Source organism: Pleurodeles waltl, chromosome 2_2 (genome assembly GCF_031143425.1).
Source record: "Pleurodeles waltl isolate 20211129_DDA chromosome 2_2, aPleWal1.hap1.20221129, whole genome shotgun sequence".
Classification (NCBI taxonomy): domain Eukaryota; kingdom Metazoa; phylum Chordata; class Amphibia; order Caudata; family Salamandridae; genus Pleurodeles; species Pleurodeles waltl.
In genome coordinates, this window is record NC_090439.1 from 850,580,503 (window position 1) to 850,592,919 (window position 12,417).

A 12,417-nucleotide genomic window follows, 5' to 3' on the forward strand; every position below is an offset into this window, starting at 1 on the left:
AAAATTCGCTATTCCAAATAGCGATTCGGTGCAGAGTCGCACCGCAATATGCGACCTCGCAATTTGCAAGGTCACAAATTGCACGAAGGATGTGGTCCTGTGTCACAAATTGCGACTGACTCGCAAATTGCACGCAGGTGAAAATTAAACTTTTAAAAAACCCACTTCCTGGTTCTGAGTGATGACATCAGAACCAGGAAGTAACCCCATGGAACAGGGAGGAGCCCACCCAGCCCAAACTGCAGAGCCACACCCAGGTGAGAGGAGCCTGCAGCAACAATGGCTACACAGGGGAAGGAGGCACCCAGTGGAGGGAGAAAACGCAAACTTAAGTTTTCTGAGAAGGAGTTGGAGGTGCTCACAGAGGAGTGTTTCCTGCACCATGAGGAATTATTTGGCAGGGCAACAATGAGTGTCCCTGACAGCCACTAAAAGAAGATCTAGCAGAACATCCTGAACAAAATAAATGCCATTGGTGTCAGCCACCGCACCCTGGATGAGGTCCGCAAAAGGTGGTATGACCTTCGCTCCAGGACCAAGGAGAGGGTGGCGGAGCGCATGAGGGAGATGCATGGCACTGGAGGAGGGCCATCTACTGTACCACCCCCTACAGCCATCAAAACCATGGTGGAGACAACTCTGGAGCCGGAGGCTGTACTGGGTATTGGAGACCTAGACAGTTCAGCACCAGGAACATCAAAAAGTAAGTACCAAAATTCATGTATTTACACCAGCCTATGCACCATGCACACAATCACAGTACACATCAGCAGGCACCTCCAGATTAGCTCCATTCACAATTTTGCAACCTATAGAATAGTGCATTATGGGCAATGTAGTACAGTAGTCCAAATATAGGGAAATGTTTATTCTGAGGCATCAAACATAAGTGCGACACTGACAGTGTATCCACTATGTCCCACAGGTCTCCCACAAGGCCCCCCCATCAGCGCCACTGTGCAGGGAGAGGATCATGGCACTGAAACACAGGAGGGGGCTGCCACAGACACCGCAGGGGAGTGCTGGAAAACACCACCCATCCAGTCGGCACAGGAGAACATGGATGATCCTGCTCTGGGTATAGAGGCAGCCATTGGGACACCGGGGCCGATGCATAGGGAGAGTCAACCACGGGGATCATCTGGCTTGGTGCGTATATGACGACGCACAATGCAGTCTGTGCGTAGGGAGGATGTTGCCAATGAGGATTTGTTGGGACTGAAGGCATCCTTATTGCAGAGTCACCGGCTGCAAAATAGACAAATGCGGTTAATGAACCGTAACCTTTCAAGACTGCAGAACACAATCACGCATGGGCTGGCAAATGTGGACAACCAGTTCACTACAATGAACGCACACTTGGGTAACTGGACTACCTCCATAGGCAACTTGGTCAGGGAACTGGTGGCTGGCAGGGCACAAGCACGGCACAGGGAGCACAACACTGCTGCCCGTTTAAACAGGCTAGGTGTGTCTATAGGGCGCCTGGCTACCACTACAACCTGCCTGTCAAGGCGCACTGTCAGCCTGCAAGTGGAACTAGGCCATTTTGCAGGAGATGTGGCCCAAGGACTTGGTCGCATCAGCCATGCAGTGGACCTGCTGGAGACCAGACAGGCAGCAAGGGGCATTGGGGATACCACGCAGGACAGTGAGGAGGTCTCCAGTGTGAGTAGTGTGTCTGCCACTGATGCACGTGTGTTGCGGAGTAGCAGTGCACGGCAGGGCTCAGGGGACCAACCTGGAGTGAGCCATGGTGGCCGCAGTCGCAGGAGGCTGTGAGCTACTGATATGTGGTGTTACAGAGGCACATGCACGTAATGTGTCAGACTACACTTTTGTTTTGCATTCTTTAGTATAGTTGACAATTGTTTCCACATTATAGTCCTGCAATAAAAGGGTTAATTTGTTGAACTACGCAACTGGGCAATGTGTGTCTTACATTAGTGAGTGTTGTCACGGTTGCTACGTACCTGCCAAAGTAGTGGGTTGCTATGTGGTTCCGTCTCTGTTTGCCCTCCATTGCGATGCTTCTATCCCCAGGCTGTCGATGTGGTAGCTCTTGCTCCTCATCCTCCGAATCTGTGTCGTCATGGGTGAGATATAGCCCACGTCTGGTGGCAATTTTGTGTAGGATGGCACAGGTGGCAACTATCTTGCATGCTGTTTCTGGGGCATACTGAAGTGCTCCTCCACTTTTGTGCAGGCATCGGAATCGTGACTTCAACAAGCCGAACGTCCTCTCTATGACAGATCTGGTCTGTCGATGTCCAATGTTGTATCGCCTCTCATTCTGATTGGCAGGTGTTAGGTATGGGGTGAGTATCCATGGTCTCAGGGCATATGCACTGTCACCTGTTTGACAAAAGAGGCAAATTTAGCAGGGCATCACAGGGTTGCGCAGTTACATGTATGTAAGGCTTCAGAGTGTACTCGCCAGTACCTAATAAATATCCTTTTCCAAACTCTCCACGTACTAGGCGTTGGTGTATCCCACTGTGCCTGAATATTTATGCATCATGTGTACTCCCTGGATATTTAGCCACAATGTCAGTAATGACATTATGGGCGTCACATCCCATCTGAATGTTTAGTGAGTGGGTACATATCCTATTGCGGAACACATATTGCAGATTTGCTGGTGGGCAAATTGGTATATGTGTCCCGTCCACACACCCTATTACATGGGGAAGTTGGCAATTCTGTAGAAGTCCAACTTGGTGCTGTTCATTTCTGCCTCATTTCTGTGAAGGTATGTATATCTGGACATGTGTGCGAGTATGGCATCTAGGAAACGTCTGAAGAATCTTGAGAAGGCACTTTGAGATACCCCACCTGCCACTGCAATCACCTCCTGATAGCTACGCGAGGCCAAGAGGTGCAGTGAGCAGAGCACTTGCACTTGTGTGGGGATGGCGCTGCCGCACATTGTCTGGCGTTCTAGCTGAGGTTTCAGCAGTTCAATTATCTCTAAGATAACTGCGCTGCTCAGTATGTATTTATCATAAATCTCATCCTCAGTTTGTTGAAATAGTGTCTGCCTGGTTCGGTATATCCTCTCCTGTCTCTGCCTCCTCCTCCTCTGCTGGGCAGCCTGGACTCTCCTCCTCCATGCAATCACGTATAGTGCAGCCATTTTGAGTAACCCAGATGCCTTCTGGGTCTCCTTTTATCCTTTGGTTCTGGTTACCACCTGCTCTGAATCAGTAGTAATCTGAGTGTGCAAAACGGGCTTTTTGCAACTAGTTGCAATTTGCGACTGGCTTTTGCATACGGTTTGCTACTCGCAATTTGCGACTTTCTAATTGCGAGTCGCAAAATCAGGTTGCCAATTTTGCGAGTCGGTAATGGGTCGCATTGCTATTTGGTACTCCGAAATGAGATTTGTACATCCCATTTTGCATTTTGCGTGGTCGCAAATAGCACTGTGACCCATTTGCGACTCGCAAACGTTTGCTACATCTGGCCCACAGTCTCACCAATTCAGCAAATTTGATTGAACGTAATTGTCCCAGAAGTCCATTCCAGCGTAATGATCATTTTCGGATCCTCTGCCCAGGAACTAAGTAACCAGTGTGGGCATTGCAAAACTGATATTGAATACATTAGAATTGTTGAAAAGCAAAGCACCCTCAAAAATTCTCTTTCACAACTGTCAGAAGGTTATAATGGCACATGTCCCAGTCCAAACCTGGGAGATTGGCATCTACCACTAGTACTATCATCAGAATTGGCATTTTTCCTCTTTTTTTGACATTTAGGAGATGGTCTCCTAAGTGTGAACGCCATCTTCAAGAAACTGTTCCATCTCTGTGGTGTCAATGCTTTAGTGGTAACAGCCACACCTTTTATTGTACATAATTTTCTTGGATAAGGTATTAAATGCCGATGCACCAATGGTGGGAAAAGTATCTACTACTGGATGTTTTAACAGGCTGTGTTGCTTTTTCAGTTCACATTATTTGTGCGTTGGAGATAGCAGGAAGTGACAGAGAGGGGTTGATTGTTAATGTTTCCGAAGGATTTGTGTCACGTTTTGTTGTCTGGTGTCTGTGCTGCAGTTGGACAAAACATGCAGTGCTGCACTGTACATGTGCAAGACCTGTACCGCAGGATTTGAAAACTGATCAGTACAGATTAATCAGCTGATAGGCACTCTCTTTGGCGTATACTTTGATTTCTTGTGATCCATTGACTGTCTTTATTTTTTGCCTTAAAGCAGGATGAGTTGTGTCAGGTCCTAATATTCAAATTTGCTTTATATGTGTAAGCTGGTATAGATAAACTGTATAAGGTAGTTGATCTTGAGACTTTGACAAGACATCAGTTGCATTGGGTTGGATATCCATGGAAGAGTAACAATATGCCATCCTGCTCCTGATTTCATCTTTCTAGTTGAATGTGGTCGTATTTTTTCTAATCAGAGAACACTATTATTACCTAGCACACTTCACAGGGAACTTGTATTGCAAGAGAGCTGATCCCCGAGTAAATGCTACATGTTGATGCAGTGGAAAGTGCACCAAAGTGTGACGTTACACTATGGACTACTGTTCCCCTTGGCCAGGTAATGGCTAAATAGATGGATGGGGCAATTCAGTAGTGCCAGGGTTATGGTTAGGTCTCTTTATGCCTGAAGTCTCTAGTGCAAGAACATTACTGTTACTTCACATAAAATGTCTTTTATGCTCTCCATAATGGGGACCCTCACTCACCTAATGTTGTTTGAATGTTGGTGCTTTTGAGGATGCCCTTTTTACAGGCCATTCAGTTGTAGGACCAGTGTTATTCATGTAAGGTGCTGCTCCTGTCCTCCCTAGATCACTTATTCATAAACATAAAATTGAACGAGTTGGAAGCCTTTCTGTTGCTCAGAATTTGTGGAAGGAGGCTGCAGGAGGTCGGTCTGTAGCCTGTAAGAATATCTCACTTGAAACTGAGAAATTGCAATCGCCACTACCTTTCTTGCTGAAATCAATTGGGAAGGACAAAGACTGCATTTTAATTCATACCCTGTCAAAATATGTGCCCTGCCCATTCTCCATATATATGTCCAGCCTAGGTAGAAGTGCTGCAGCCATATGCTCTTATAGGTTGAAAGCTGGCTTGTAAGAATAGACAATCTATCATGTGATTTGTGGGATACCTATCATGGCCATGACGTTTAAGACCCCAACTTGCTATGATGGTTTTATGGTCTGTCTAATCACAATAGAATTATAGGAAAAGCAGATGCTAATTTACTTCGATTTGAATGGCTTCCTTCAAGTTATTGAGTGTAGTTCAGCATTTGAGTGACTTGTGTATTATTGTTAAATGCTAGATTTCCTGGATATAAGTTGGAGTTTGAAACCATCAAATAGTCCACCTTTGATATAAGCAGAGATCAGTGTACACCACAGAGGAAAGGTTGACCAGGGCCAGCACTCCACATTCATGTTCTCCAGAGCTAGGGATTACAAAGCAGTTTTCTGTTCCTGTGGGTGAGGAGAAAGACTGCTAAGAAGACTTGCTAATATGAACCTCAAGGCATAAGTACCTACTCCTCCCCCTGCAATATCTGACCATGAAAAATAGCACCACGCTTGTTAAACCCAGGATACTGTGTCACCTATTCCACCTCTGATAGAATAATGGCGCAGCATATTGGAACTGTTCTTTGGAGCTACTATATTGTCCACAGCACCTTCTGTTTGCATGAAGTCACGTTGATCCCTTTCTAACAGTCTTGTGCTTGTCACAACTCGAATCACTCTATTTGCCCAGCTCCTTTGCATCGATATGCATCATTGATCATGAGCAATATGCTTTGTAATTCATAATTTCTGTATTCTTGACATCAGCCAGTGGGAGCCCATCCACTCCCTGACCTCTGTCATTGACTGCTGAATAGCATTCACCCAACCAACCTATTTGCCCTACCATCCTGCTTGGTGGAGCCAAGGATAATATATGTGTCAATGGTGTGCATGAAAGGCCATAGGGGAACATAAGCCTGGTTTAAGATAGATATTACAGAGGTAATCTTTTTCTAGAGTTGACCATTTCTTTCTCCCAGCGACTAACTTATCGCAGGTCCTAGGTTCACGTATACTGCTTGAAGAAGTCTCTGGTCATTTGTCTGTTTTATTAGACCTTGCTGGATGAAAAAAGTCTTGGCCAGTGACAATTAAACATATTGTTTTTGGTTGACAATGATTGTGTGGAGTACTTGCGATCAGAGGTACAATCATAATTCAAGTTTAACGTCAATTATGTCTCCTCTGCTAGAATGCATTTTAAATCTGTACTCCTGGGGAAAGCCAAGTCATATAGTAAGTAAAAAATGAAGACATTAAATATGACCACAATAGAGACCTCAATACTTGAACTCAAGCCGGAATTCATCTTCACTAGGAATGCTGCCTTATTGAGGCAGCTGGAGCTTGACAGAGAAAACCTCAGACAACTTGCCTTTGATTTAGTGTGAAAGGCAGATGCAGGGCTTTCTGTGGGAGAACAACATTGAAGATTGCATGCTCTTGCACACAAATCACGTTGCTTTTTATGTGCTCCCTGCAATGAACTGGGTAGAGGTTGATGGGAATTCTAGATCCTTATTACGAGGATTTCGGGCGTCAGGTAAACTGTTTCAAGTTGACCATGGCCCCACTTCACGGTGGTACTACCATGTCTGACAGGTACACTAAGTACACCAAACCGCGGACATTGGCATTGACATTGCTCTTTCCTATTGGGAACTCAGTATGGCACACCTGTCAAAATAGATACAAAGGGATAGCCAGAGCTGGAACAGATTACCTGTGAATATGAGGCAGGGTTACTTTATACTAATGATTTTACTTCCCAGGCTCATCTTCATACTTCAGTATCACCCATAGGAAACCCCAAGACATTTCTTTGATCAGATACAATCAAACGTGCAGTTTTCTTTGGCCAAATAAACTATAGCCTCACTTTTGATGAATGCACATGCTCAATATATCAAAGGGGGCTCGGAATGGTAGGAATTCGTCCTTATTAATTGGCTACCAAAGGACCAAGCCCTCTGCCTTGAGGATGTTTTTCTAGAATAAATAGGGGCATTAGACATTGTTTACTGATTGTCTGTCCCTAGGACCCTTCCCTGCCAGTCCAGAGTTGCAACAGACTGTTTGGGTAAGACCTGTTGTGGCATACAGTGAGAGCATAGTTTCACAGAGGAAACATCATGATGGGACCCTTCTGCAAGTGTGTGGAATCCCTATAGCCCCTTACATATAGTTTGGGGTCAAGGACAACAGGTTTTCATGTTTATTTTGTCCTTCGGACAAGTAGGCCCAACCCTCTGCAGCACAAACTCTTTGGCAGCCAGCTTACAGGGAAGGGAACTGTCTGCAGTTGAGGTAATGTTTGTACCCATATGTTAATGCTGTTCGAAATTTTATTTATGGTTCATTAATGCAAAGCTGTTCTTGTTAGGGTGACCTCCCGAAATAAACATTGTAGGGTCACTCTACACTACTGAGAGTGTGGTTCCAGTAAAAAAAAAAAGTGTACACAAATTTGAAATGTTTAACAATATGAGGCTATGTATAATGCTCCCAGAATGCTCTCTGGTTAGATGCAAATGTTTGCAGAAGCTTGTAAGCAAGATTGATGATTCTTTGCTTTCAAAATAAAATGTTCAGAAAGAAATGAAAGTGTTAGAAAAAGTTTTTTCTAAATTACTGTGAAATTTTAGGTGCTATTTCTTTGCTGCATTATTTAGTAAAATGTGTTGCTGCATGCTAGTATTCCAAAAAATATTCATAATGGAAAATCAGTGTAACCATTTTCAACAAGATCATGAGAAACATGAAAATAAACAAGCACTGGCAAAGCCAACCGATCTGACATTGGTTGTCAGTCTTTTGGTTTTGTCAATGAGTGTTCTGTTTTGACACAGCTTTTGTAACACTTTATTGTTGTTGGAAGCTGCCAGGCCCTCACCATTGTAACAATCATTGGCAAAAAGCAAAAACGTTTTTTTGGTCTAAAAAAGCACACATTGCCACCGTAGGTCCTGGCACAGAACAAAACTACATTGTGTGCCTATATGCTCCTTGTGGAAAAGCAGAATGCTATCACTCACAGTAAAGCAGTTGATAGCTGGATACAGAGAGAAATAGAATTTTAATAAAACAAAATGGCTTGATAAACGCTAGACCTAATTAGGGGCCCAATTCTTTAAAAAAGTGACAAAAGTGCACCCATGGTATATGTCTTTGCAATAGTGGCTTTCATGAATACACCAGAATTTACAGACGTAGACCAATATTTGTGAACTGTATTCTAGCATGAGCAAAATATGCATGTGTAGATTTTCTCATGTGAAAATCTATTGAGTGTTTACAAGTTCACTTACCCATCACACACCTTTTTCCCATCCCTGGAAGAACTTCTACTTCTGCCCTTGTCAGGAGTACATTTCCATCCTTGCTCAGTATTGGAAAAGATTAGAGAGGAGTTGGTGAAAATCCCTCAAACATTTAAGTTAGGAGGTTTTGCACAGACTGAAAGGCATTCCAGCCCTGGAACATTACTTTCTGCTTCCTCCAGCCTCAATATGTAGATCTGCGGAAAGGTGGAAAAATACGGAAATTGCTATAGTAGGGCTTGAAATTGCTAGTATTCAAGCTAAACTATACTACCAGCACTGGTATAGGCAGAGAGGCTTTTATCAGAGCACTTACATAATGAGATAACTGCCATAACTTGTCGTCGCACCAAAGAGACAAGTAGATTTTTGTATAGGACAAGTAGATTTAAGAAGCAACCTGTCCCATGGACACGTAGATATCTTATTAAATTCCACAACCCTGCGTCTGGTGCACTTTGCACAGCTTTAGAAACTACATAGGTATGTCACAACTGGGGGTTATCGGGAACAGTAAACATGCAAAGCACTTTGCAATACTGCAAGAATACAATCTCTTCAAGTCCCAGTTCTATAGATACCACCAGCTGAGGCACAATCTTTAGACTTAACAGTCTTAGCTATAAATGTTTTCAGTTCCTTAGAAGTCCATCTGACTACTGAGCAGAAATGACGTTTTAAGCACATACTGCCATCTTATCTCTAGTTTTCCAGGCAATTTAGTCACTCTGAGATTACAGTGGGAGGAGAACCCAGGACCAGTGGGCTAGTTAGAGATCTGCAGGACGCTTGTCATCATTGTGCACACATTTGTCTGTTTTTCTTTTGGTTGGCTAAATGTGCCTGTACACACCTGGAAATGGCTTTAGGATCACTTTAGTCTCAAGAATGTTAAAGTATTAGCACTTATAATATGAAATATTAATGTCGAACACATCTGTTCAAGATTAGGAAAATATAGATGTTGAATATATTGTTGAAGTTTAAGAACCAGTCTTGTTTAAGTGTCTGTTGTAAATGCTTTTTATTTTCACAGCAGCCATGTGGAACTCTCAAAACAATTTTGACAACATTTGACTAGTTTTCATTAGGAACACTCTCCACTTTTCCGATGCTGAGTGCTCGGACGGGAAGTCATTTTTCACTGTCTGACATTGCCCAATAGAGTTGCAGGACGCTTGTCATTGTTGTGCAAACATTTGGCTGTTTTTCCTTTGTTTGGCTAAATGTGCCTGTATGTACACACCAGCTTTGCATTTTTTACTAATTGGTTCGAGCTTTCTGTATTTTTTTCATAACCAATTTTATTGAATTTACATCTGAATAAAACAGGCGGACACAGGGTGCTTCTGATGGATACAACTACCTGTGGATTCCTCACCTCATGAATACTCCCATGGCGCCAGCATTCTACGGAAATCTTCTTACTAGTCTCTGCACGTCGACGAGGACGTCACTGTCTCGCACGCGACGCCGTCTGACGTCATACAGGCAATAAGAGGTCCTCGACGACGTGCGGACGTCAGTTCCCTTTTTTCCGTGCATTCGAAACGGTTATCTTCGAGGGAGCAACTGTTACTCTTGCGGTTACAGTGTATATCTTGCTGCGTACTCTTTCTCTGTGGAAATAATGTCGCAGAGAAAGTCTGGATTTAAGCCTTGTCGTGAGTGTGGAGGCAAGATGTCGGTGACGGATCCTCATTCCGATTGCCTTTGGTGTTTGAGCTCCGACCACGACGTCTCGACTTGTGATTCGTGTCAGCACATGAATCCGAAGGCCATTAAAGAACGCGAGGCGAAGCTGTTTATGGCCAAGTCAAAGGAGAAGCATCACAAGAAAAAGTCTTCTCCAAGACATCGGCGTCATCGAGACTCCCGGCGCCGTAGAGAATCTCGGCGTCATTCAAGGGAGGCTCGTTCCAGGTCTCCGGATCGGCGCCGGAGGACATGGGAGGTCAGCCCCACGGTGACGCCGCATCCTTCGACGCCGTTGCTCTCTCCGACGTCTCCAACTTCGCCTGGACAGGCGTCGGTGATTGAGGTATTGGAGCCTCAGGTGTTTTCTCCGGCGCAGACGCCGAGGCCGGCGTCGGGGTCGCCTCCGAGTCAGGCACCCCAGTATCCGGCTTTTCCCACCCCTGGAGCCGATAGTTCCGCATTCTTGAATGCGATGTATGCCATCTTCCAAAAAAAACAGATGGCTCCAGGGGGTGCTCCGGCTGGGCCTTTGGCCTTTTCTTTGGGTGATCCTGCGCCTCTTCGGCCGGCACCCTTTATGCCCTTTCTCCCGTTTGGGAACGTGGGCTCGGCGCCAGTGTCGGCGCCGGTGGCCGCTCCGATGGCTTCGGAGGGATTGGCCCCAGGGATTTCCATCCCGTCGACGTCGAGATTTCGGCCTGTGACTCCGGTGGGTCCATCCGTTTCATCTGCTCTTCAGTCGGCGCCGAAGTTACCTGTGGCGCCGGATGCGGCGTCGGTGGCTTCGGAAGATCGGCACCGATCTCCGACTTCGGCGGAGGTGTTATCGACTCCGCGGATTGAGCAACGACTGCATTCAAGGAGGCGTGCTCTCCGGGTACTAGAGGAGCAGGAGTACCAACGAGCCCTAGAGGAAGGAGAGCTAGAGGACTCGGGTGATGGGCTGCGTGGACTGGAGTCGGCCAGTGGGCTGGACACTTCCCCTGAGTGGGACCTTTCGTCCCCGGGGGAATATACCGAGGAAGCTGCTTCCTTTCATACAGTGGTACGGAAGGCAGCTAGTTTTTTGGACCTGCCTTTGCCGGTGGTGGAGGCGAAACAAAACCTTTTGACAGAGGTGTTGCATCCGGCCTCAGCCGCGGCGGAGCCTCTATTACCTTTTAATGACGCTCTGCTGGATCCGGTTTTAGAGGTGTGGAAGAAGCCGGCATCTTCCCCAGCAGTTCACAGAGCCGTGGCCAGGAGGTATCGGACGGCTCCAACTGATCCTGGTTTCCTATCTAGGCACCCTACGCCGGAGAGCTTGGTTGTGCAGGCCTCCTGTTCGTCCAAATCAGCGCCTGGTTCTTTCCCGACGGTGCCTGGGGACAGAGACTCAAAAAAGCTAGAGGCGCAGTCGAAGAAGATTTTTTCGTCCTGCAGTCTGGCGTTAAAAGCCACTAATGCGACCTGTATCCTGGGGAGGTATATTCATGCTCTGATGGATGACATCTCCTCTTCGTTTACAGAGCTTCCCCAGCGTCTTTTGGATCTTGTCTCTGATGCCCAGGCTGCTGCGACCCAAATTATCCAGACGGGACTGGATACCACCGACTCGGTAGCCAGAGCAATGGGCACAACTGTGGTGGAAAGGAGACAGGCCTGGCTACGTAACTCGGGCTTTTCGGCAGATGTACAGTCCACATTGTTGGATCTCCCGTTTGATGGGGACAAACTGTTTGGGGCTAAGGCTGATTCGGCCTTGGAACGTTTTAAGGAGAGCAGGGCCACGGCTAAGTCGTTGGGACTCCAAGCTGCTTCTTCCACGGCCTCTTCCAGATTCTTCAGGAGGTTTCGTGGATTTGGGCGTGGCTCTTCCTCCTCTTCCTTTCGGGGAAGATATCAGCAACCTGCCTCTTCCCATCCCTATAGATCTTTTAGGGGGAGGGGTAGGGTCCGCACCAGGGGAGCCTCTCAGCAGCACTCTGCCTCTTCCTCATCCTCTGGCAGCAGGGGAAGCAGCCTTAGGCTTCCACCATTTCCCACTCACTCCTCTCCTGTGAAGATTACAGCATTTTCTCACCAAATGGGAGACTGTTACGTCGGACACTTGGGTTCTCAGTGTTGTGGGAAAAGGCTACACCCTTCCCTTTCGGGAGTTTCCGCCCCTCATCCCGCCCCGCCCTTCGTATTGCTCACAAGAACACCTCCTGTTGCTAGAACAGGAGGTAGAAGTCCTCCTTTTAAAGGGCGCGGTGGAGTTGGTCCCGGAGCAGGAAAGGGGTCAAGGAGTTTACTCAAGGTATTTCCTGATTCCCAAGAAGGATGGTCGTTTGAGACCA

The 12,417-nt window shown here is 46.2% G+C and overlaps 1 protein-coding gene across 1 annotated transcript in view; it reads left to right on the plus strand.

Moving 5' to 3' along the window:
* The window catches only part of LOC138282672 (RING finger protein 151-like), a 160,697-nt gene that overhangs the window by 90,038 nt on the left and 58,242 nt on the right, over nt 1-12,417 (plus strand). The gene's annotated exons all lie outside the window — the stretch shown is intronic.